Raw genomic sequence first — 10,055 nt, 5'->3', positions numbered from 1 at the left:
CGAGTTATAATACCCGATATTTATAGACTAGTGCCATACAAGCTACCACATGGTCATAATGTAAGGTGTATAAAGTGTATTAAAAGTGAATAGTATTTTAAGTAAATTGAGATAATTCTTAATTATATGGATATTTGGTTAATTGTAGATTTTGGGGGGAAAATTAACCTTGTAATTAAGGAAATGGGCAGATAAAATTTGGGTAGGCTTAAACCCACCAAAACGTGGCAGCAACCCATGTCTTAAGTGATGACTATTGAATTACAAAGTAATGTGCCATATTTGGAGGAAATTGTTGGCCAAGTAAGCCACAAAGTGGGCCCTATAAGCTTAAAAATTTAAGAGCTTTTCTTACCTTATCAAGATGGTATATAAAATTGCTAAGTTAAGGATGAGGGCTGAAATATTATGTTTGAAACATCATAAAATGTCCAGAACGTGAATAGGCATTTTGGATTCTTTGAACTTTAGACATTCAAGTAGTAATTTGACAATGATTTCCTATTGCAAAGGTTACAAAACAAAGAGAATTCATAGCATCTACCCAAATTCCAAAGAGATTTCTAAGTATCTTAGCAACGTGAGATTTTGCGATTCTAAGGGAGTACTGTGCAACCTTTTCCAAGAATATCATACGGATTTTTCCCTACTCCAGGTATGTTAAGGCTATACCTTCTTTCTTTTTGGCATGATCTATAATATACAAATGAAACGAGCAAAATAGGCAACTTTCATAAATGACTCTATTCATAGAAATACTAGGGGTGTCTATATTCTTGGTTCCCCATGTGAATTATTATTATTATATCTTCTGTTTATGGGTCTCAGAAAAATACGTATTTGATAAAGTTTATCTGAAAGGCATATTGATTTTTTATGGCATTCCAGAAAAAAAAATCTTATTAACATATTTCTTATGCATTTCATGCATTTATACATATGCGTTGACCCATGACCAGATGGCGTTATATATGCATATATATATGGTATATGAAAAAATGTTACGGTGTTATATACGCACCACCACCTGATCAGTTGGTATACATTGATGATTTTGCCCACAGTGGCCGAGATGATATGATGCGATGCCCTCTGAGGCCTGATGATGTTATGAAACATGTACCTATGCACGACATGACAATCATACACATATGCATGGCACTATTTATTTCATGATTTACGGAGTTATCAAGACTTACAAGTTGAGTCATTTACTCTATATTCCTTCCATGTCTGTTATGTACTTATTGATGTGCCTTACATACTCGGTACATTATTCGTACTGACGTCTTTTTTTCCTGGGGATGCTGCATTTCATGCCCGCAGGTCTCGATAGAGAGGTTGAGAGTCCTCCAAGTAGGCGATCAGCTCAACGGAAGATGTTGGTGCACTCAATTTGCTCTGGAGTTACTTGTTTGGTCAGTATGATTTAGATGTATATTATTTGGTATGGCAAGGCTCTGTCTCGACCTTTATGACAATTATGTATCCTTAGAGGCTTGTAGATAGATGTCATGTACGTAAAAGATTGTATGGCCTTGTCGGTCTATGTTCAGTATACGAGTGATTATTTTGGCCTTATAGGACCGTATGTCATATGTATAAGTTTGGATTACATGTTGGATCGTTTAATGTCGAGTATTTCTCCATGTTTTATTGTACCTAACTCATGACAGCCTATCTGGATCATTTACCTATGATAGTATGATATGTTACGTAGGTACTCGTTTAAGTAAGGTACCGGGTGCCCGTTGCGGCCCATAGGTTTGGGTCATGACACGATCGTCCCATCCTCGGACTCAATTTCTGCAACTCCATTTGAGAGCATCTGCACTACTCTAAATGGTCCTGACCATCTAGATTACAACTTACCTAGAAATAATTTCAATCTTAAGTTATATAGCAATACTACATCTCCAGGTTTAAAAATTTTGCTAAAGGATATTTTTGTCATGCATCATCTTCATTCTCTTCTTATATAGCCTTGTTCTCTCAAAGGCTTGGTAACGAAACTCATCAAGCTTGTGCAACTCTGTGACTCTACTTGTACCCGTTATTTCCATATCAAGATTCAGTTTCCTCAATACCCACAAATCTCTATGCTCCAACTCCACGGGTTAGTGACATGCTTTCCCAAACACCAGTTTATATGGAGACATGCCAATTGGAGTTTTAATGGCGGTACGATATGCCCAGAGTGCATCATCTAAATTATTTTCCCAATCCGTTCTTGTAGTATTCACGGTCTTTGTTAACACACTCTTTATTTCTCTATTCGACACCTCCACTTGCCCGCTTGTTTGTGAATGATATAGGGTGGCAACTTTGTGGTGAACACCATAGTTTTCTAACAAATTTGCGAATGCTCGATTGTAGAAGTTAGTGCCTCCATCACTGATTATTGCCCTTGGGGTGCCAAACCGGGTGAATATAATCTTTCTCAAAAAACCAGTGACTCCCTTTGCATCATTTGTAGGGAGTGTAACTACTTCCATCCATTTGACACACCGTCCATAGCTACAAGTATGTACTTATTGCCATTTGACCTGACAAAAGGCCCCGTGAAATCGATTCCCCATATATCAAACACTTCCACCTCTTGAATTAGGTTTATGGGTATCTCATGTCGGCGAGAAATATTCCCGATCCGTTGGCATTCATCACAACCCTTCACCTAGAGGTGTGCATCTTTGAACAATATTGGCCAATAGAAGCTCGACTCCAACACTTTTGCGGCTGTCCTTACTCCCCCAAAATTGCCACCATATGGGGATGTGTGACAAGCCTACAAAATAGAAGATTCGTCTGTCTCGGGGATACATATCCGGATCATGTTATCAACACAAATCCTGAACAGATAAGGCTCATCTTAATAATAAGTGCAAAAGTCATGGAAGAACTTTTTATTTTGAACAGAGGAAAGGTCATAGGGGACAATACCACTCGCCATGTAGTTTGCAATGTCTACATACCATGGCTCTACCTCAAGGTTCGTGGCCAACAATTGTTTATCCAGGAAGGTCTCCATAATATCTTCCACCTCAACCTTCTTCTCTGCTTATTCCAGCCTAGATAAGTGATCAGTCACTTGGTTCTTCGTTCCTTTTCGGTCACGAATTTCCAAGTCAAATTCTTGCAGCAGTAGCACCCATCAAATCAGGCACGTTTTTGACTCCTTCTCAATTAGGTACTTGAGAGCAGCATGGTCAGTATAAACAATTACCTTCGAGTCTATCAGGTATGACTTGAATTTGTCAAATGTGAACACCACTGAGCATCTCCTTGTCGGTCACTGTAATTTTGTTGGGAACCACTCAAGGTTCTACTTGCAAAGTAGATTGGATGCATGACTTTATCTTTTCGCCGCCCAAGAACTGCTCCCACAGCAAAAGTCGTTTGCATCACACATCAGCTCAAAAGGTTTCTCCCAGTCAGGTGGCACTATGATTGGTGCAGTCACCCGCCTCTTCTTCAATTCCTCAAAAGTGCAGTCATTAGAAAACATAAAGGAGTGATCTTTTTCAAGCAATTTACATAAAGGGTTAACAATTTTATAAATATCTTTTATAAACCGCGTGTAGAAGCCGGCGTGACCAAGGAAACTTCTTATGGCCTTGAGGAAGTGGGTGGAGGCAACTTCTTAATTACATAAACCTTAGCATGGTCTACCTTAATGCCTTTACTTAACACTAGGTGTCCTAAGATTATACCTTCTTGTACCATGAAATGTCATTTTTCCCAGCTCAGTATTGGATTAGTCTCCATACATATCTTCAATACTCTTTTTAAATTCATAAGAAAGTCATCGAATGGGTTCCCCACCACTAAGAAGTCATCCATGAAAACCTCCATTATGTTCTCTATCATATATGTGAAGATGGCTATCATGTACCTTTGGAACGTGGAGGATGCATTGTATAGTCCAAACGACATTCTCTGAAAGGCTATCATGCCATAAGAATAGGTGAACAACATTTTCTCTCTATCCTCTAGGGCAATAGAGATCTGGTTATACCCCGAGTATCCATCCAGGAAGTAAAAGTGGGATCTCCCGACCAATGTATCTAACATATGATCAATGAAAGGCAGCAGGAAATGGTCTTTTCGGGTGGCCTTATTCAACCTTATGTAATCCATACAGACTTGTCATCCCGTGACTGTCCTTGTTAAGATCAACTTGTTGTTTTATTTTGCACTACAGTCATTTCATCCTTCTTTGGCACACATTAAACTGGGCTGACCTAGTTGCTGTCAAATATGGGAAAGAATATTCCTGCATCTAACCATTTGATCACTTCTTCCTTCACTACTTATTTCATGATGGGGTTCAGCCTTCTTTGATGTTCTCTGGAAGGTTTGTGCCCATCTTCTTTGAGTCAATGTCACAGTTTCTAAGTTTTGAAAGTCGAACGTGTGAGACATCAATTCATTCATCATTTATGCATAACCGGGCATCTCCCTCAAGCCATCAATCAATGGAATGTTCACCTGAATCTTCTTCATAATCACCATGAATTTCTTATATTACTCATCCTTTTGATATTTGGCCAACCTCTGCGGGAAGGGTGTTAGCAGTCGTTTTTTTCCTGTGACATGAGTTAGATCCTGCTCAGACTCTTTTTCTACTGCTTTCTCTTGCATTTTAAAAGTCTCCTTTGCAACCTCTTTCTCTTTGCTTAGTTCCTCCTGGGCTAGATGCACTTTTAATTATGTTAGCTCGGTTGACTCATCTACCTCAATTGGTACTAGCACGAGTACCTTAATGGGTCCGCTTTCGCGAGCCATTCCTTGCTATAGATCAAGATCCCTATCGTTTCTCAGACTCACCGCCTTGAGCTGCTTTGGGCCTGCTCTTTCAGATTGACATGTGTGTCCGCAAGTAACGTCCCTTTAGGACGATTATTCAGAGCCATAGATATCTTCCCCGATTGAATCTCAATGTCTTTTATCGCCGAGCCATGTGCTTCGACTTTCTCTTGCATTTTTCTATTGGATCCTAATCAGTTATTGCAGCATTCCTTTAATTTCAGGCAACCCATCATCTTGTCTCACTATCTGTTATTTAGGCTTTTGATAAGCTAGCTACTGATTTTACTAATTCTATCAATGTTGCCTTTGTTAAGGAACGACTTGACTCTGTGGTCGCATAACTCCAGGATTGTTGTTGTTATTGTACTGCTATTGTGCTGGTCTGTATTGCTGATTATGTTGCCCCCCAATTCTGACCACCCTACCTCTGGCCTCCGTAATTTCCCATATAGTTCATAATCTCTTGATAGTTCTGATTGTTACTCTCACCACTACACAATCATACATATAGTTGGTTAATGTATGGTGTGCATAATACTCCATTTGTCCTGTCAACTATGTGCACCTGCTTTTGGCCTGACTCATTAATCTTTTTGGTGAGGATACCCAATTGCGTCATCATAGTAGCCATATTCTCAGCCATGGAGTTGTTTGTGTCTAGAGCTACTGAGTGAACTATCAGAGTGATTATAGAGTCCCTTGTCATCCATCCTGAGTAGGGGTGTTCATGGTTCGGTTGGGTCAGTTTTTCCATAAAAAGAAACCAAACCAAGTAAGTCGGTTTTTCAAATATTAGAACCAAACCAAACCAATTAAGTCGATTTTTTATCGATTCGATTTTTGTCGGTTTTTCGATTTTTCAGTTATTTATCGGGGTTTTTTCTTAAATATGAGACATACACTACCAAACGCATATTTCGGCGACTATATTTCAACGTAACACTATCAAATCAATTGTTCTTTGAGAAATATATCATTTACCAAGATATATTGATGATAATTGAATCAAATAGTGATGAATAATTTAAGTACTCAATTAAAAATCGATTATTTTTAACATGAAATAAATTCTTTTACTTAGCAAAAGAAAACTACCAATCAAACTAGAATATAAAGGCAAAGAATTAGATGATTATAATAGAAAAAACTAGACTAAAAATACAAATGGCTAATATGTACCATAAAATTTTAGAAACTTTATATCAAAATATACATATATAGATGTAATAATAAATTTAAATAGCTACTTTTATAGTCGGGTTGGTTCAATTTTTTCGGTTATTTTTTGATTAAAACCAAAACCAAACCAAACCTAAAAAGTATCGAGTTTTTTGGTCGGTTTGGTTCGGTTTTCGATTTTTGGGTTTTTTCGAACATTCCTAATCTTGAGGTTTGAGCCATTTTATCAAGAAAAACCTTACACTCTCTGAATGATTTGCTAAAAATGCTCTACTTGCTGAAGCATCAACGTTGGCTTTCAAGTTGTCTGCCAATCCCATGTAAAACCTATATCCCAACATCTAATCTGGAATGTCATGGTATGGACACTTAACTAGTATCCCTTTGAATCTCTCTCGCGTCTCTTGCAATGTTTCAGCTGGTTTCTGCTTGAAGCTCAATATCTCATCAACTTGGTTGGCAGTCTTATTGGGTGGGTATAATTTATTCAAAAACCGCTTGACTAATTCCTCCCAAGTAGTGATGGAGTTTATGGGGAGCGAATTGAGCAAGTCTGAGCCTATCCCTTTACTGAGAATGAAAACAACAACAACATTATTTCTTCTGGTGTCACATTTGGTTGTCTTTGTGTGACATAAATCAACATGAAATTTTTTCAGATGTTGCTGTCACACCTCCTTTTTCACACCTCCGGAAGGGGTATAAGGGAGTTTTTCCAATTTAAGTGACAATCGAAACGGAATTATTTTATTTAAAATTCAGAGTCACCACTTGGGATAGTTTATGATGTCCCAAGTCACCGATTTAAAATTCCGAATCCAGGAAGTTGACTCTTATTTATGGTCTGCAAACACAGAAATTCGGGTAAAGAATTCTGTTAACCCGGGAGAAGGGGTTAAGCATTTTCGGGTTCTGTGGTTCTAGCACGGTCGTTCAACTATTATTATTGGCCTATTTATCTGATTTTAAAACATTTTAAAACCTATGTGCATTTTATTCCTTTAAAACCGCTTTTAATAATCCAATTATTATACAACTAATTACTGATTACACATTGCGAATCATGTCAAGGGAACCGTACCCACGACTTACAACATGTTTATTTTAATAACAAGACTAATTGTGGCCGGGTCACATAAATATACCCCCGAATTTTTTAGAAATTAGGTGTCACGACCACGTCACGGGAACCGTACCCGTAGCTATGACAATTATTTAATTAACGCACCTAAAACAAACTATGAAAGTTCACGGTATTTTTTACACTAGTTAAGATAATTAATATGAGGGCCATAGATTATGGATTTTATTTGTGTATGGCGCACCTCAAATTATTTTAAAAGAAAAGGATTGTAATTTTTTTTGAAGGCAAACTAAAGATATTCCTACTTATATCTGATTTAAAAATCAAGTATCACAACCACATCACGGGAACTGTACCCGTAGTTGTAATAGTTTAATTATGTGCCTAAAATAAACTATGAGATTCACTGTTTTAGTATCTAAATTATAAATATGAGGGTCATAGGTTATATGATTCAAATGTATGAATGGCACACCTCAAAATTAAATGAACTATGAATATTCTTATTAAAACTAATTTGAAATTAGGTGCCACAAATACGTTACGGGAACTGTACCCGTAGCTATGACAATTTATTATAGCTCACCTAAAGCAAGCTACGATATTCATGAATTATTTTCCTACTTTGAGATTATTGCCCAGCCATCAGTAGGATACTTCTTGATAAGCGCATATTCCATAAAGCCCAAATATAGTTCAAGCCTTTTGCATCAGTAGTATACTCCTTCCTTAACAGTTATTTCAACAAAAAAGAAAAGAGGTTCCCAAAGTTGCATCAACACGGAATAGGTGAGTTGGCCAATTAGGAGGAGGGTACGAAAAGGAGGACTTATCAGATAGAAAAGAAAACAAAATTAACATTGAATTGTACAAGCAGCCTATAAGAAACAGAAATAATATTCATGAAAGTAAGCCCTGCACATGCTCTTCACTTCCTAAGTTTCAACCAAGTTCCAAAATGTTCCACTACTTCAAAAGTATAATTGAAAAATAAGGAGAAACATATAACTCATTAAGCATACAGACCAGCTAAAAAACTTATTCAAAATTTCAACATATTCGTAGCTACCATAACCACATGGAACAGACACTTATTTGAGCAAAGATTAATTCCAGCAATCGCAAGGGGACAACGGAAACAAAGCAACAACGTGTATCCTAACAGGAGATGATAACAAATGTCTTTTTACAAACTAGGATACTAGCTCGCGTCCAAATTCTAAGTAATCAGGCAAGAATTCTCACGCCATTTGCCAAGCAGATGCCTTAGGTGGTCTCGTTTAAATTTAGCAATACAACAAGAACTCTTAACAATCACCAATGGATGCACCAGTTATGGAATTCCAATTAACAGTAGTAAGTTTAAACGAGTTTCTGTCTAACTTATCGACAACCAAACGAAACAGAACTCAAAGGGAGATCACAAAACATCTATCGCAGCCAAGAATGAACTCATTAACAACTTACACATCCAAAACAAACAATCAGAATGGAAAGTTTTTCTCAAAGTTCAAAAGAATGAGGTAGTTCAAACCTGGGCATTCCTTGTCCACCACATCCCAAAGAAACATGTGAAAATTATCAAACATTTTGTAACACAAGAAAATGAGCGTGATTTCTAGAGGATGAAGCTAGTTAAATGTCGTTGTTGACCAACTAACAAAGCAGAATAGGACACACGATTATGCTGCCAATTATTTATGATTTCTAAGCTTAAGATATGCACCCCAAACCTTTACAATCTCAAAGGAGAAAAAAAACAGAATGCCAAAGAACTAGTAACAAAAGCAGCAAATTTACCATTCCTAAACATGAAGGTCACAGTGCAGTTCCATATGCAACAAAGATGCACATTGAAGCAAGTACTAAGAAGGAACTGTCGAGGATAAGCAGATTAAAATGTCCATAAGCCAAGCACAAGTTGATCTAATCCGGAAACTAGGCTATAACACAAATGTTTCATTCAGATTAACCACAATTGCACATTTCAAGTGATAAACAAATCGAACATTAGAGGCAGCACATCGAATATCCTCTTCAAACTCAAATCAAAACCAAAAGTTAACTTCAGTTTCGACCTTTACTGAGCTCGAAATTCCAGCATATTCTATTATAACTTGGGAGTGTTTTTAATTCAAAAAACATAGCATAAATGGACCTGAACCAAGGCCAAACAAACTTAGAACTCGACTAGAAGAAACAGACATTGAGTTTCAAGATTCAAACCAAACCATGATGAAATATAAACACATACAACACAGAATCGTGAGTAATAGAGAAATAGAGAAGAATTGAACCTGAAATTAGAAATTCTTTCAAAAATAATAGAATAATACAAGGCTTTGCTCCAAAATTCCAATTGAGAAAACAACAACAATTCAACTAAGGAACAACAAACCAGTAGCATCTTGGTCAATCAAACTCCCCGAAACTTCAGTTGAACTATATTTTTTTACCACAGTTTCGAAAAATGAAACAAAGGATTTTCACTCAGTTAGACCCCATTCTGGAAAAACTAGACATCAAGAGAAGAACAAGAAATGCTGAAATTTTGTTGAGTTTCTGATTTTATTTTGAAATGAAGTAAGAATCGATCAAGATCAAGCTTAGACCATTTTTGTTTCCTGATTTTTTAAAAGAAGAAATAAACAAAACAGAACTCCAAGAAAAATTCTTCAGTTCCTCCCCAGAACTCCCATTACAAAAGAAAAACTCTCAATCGTTTTTTTAAAAAATGAAAAATCTCAGACCACTCTTAAAAAAAAACCCTTCAAACTTTTTCCTTTTTTTTCCTTTTTAAATTTTCTGCAAGTCCCTTATATATCCTTACCTCCAGATTTTTTCTTCCTCTTCAAGAAATAGGATAGGCCCTTTTGAAAACGAGCACCTGATGAATGTGAGGCTTGAATTGAATGAAATCGATCCAACGCCTCTCACTTATCCAACGCACGTCTTCTAGAACCTACTAATCGTGTGAAATAGC

This window comes from Nicotiana tabacum, chromosome 10, assembly GCF_000715075.1.
Source record: "Nicotiana tabacum cultivar K326 chromosome 10, ASM71507v2, whole genome shotgun sequence".
NCBI classification, from domain to species: domain Eukaryota; kingdom Viridiplantae; phylum Streptophyta; class Magnoliopsida; order Solanales; family Solanaceae; genus Nicotiana; species Nicotiana tabacum.
The sequence above is the reverse complement of the archived record's forward strand: the minus strand, read 5'-3'. Positions refer to the sequence as shown.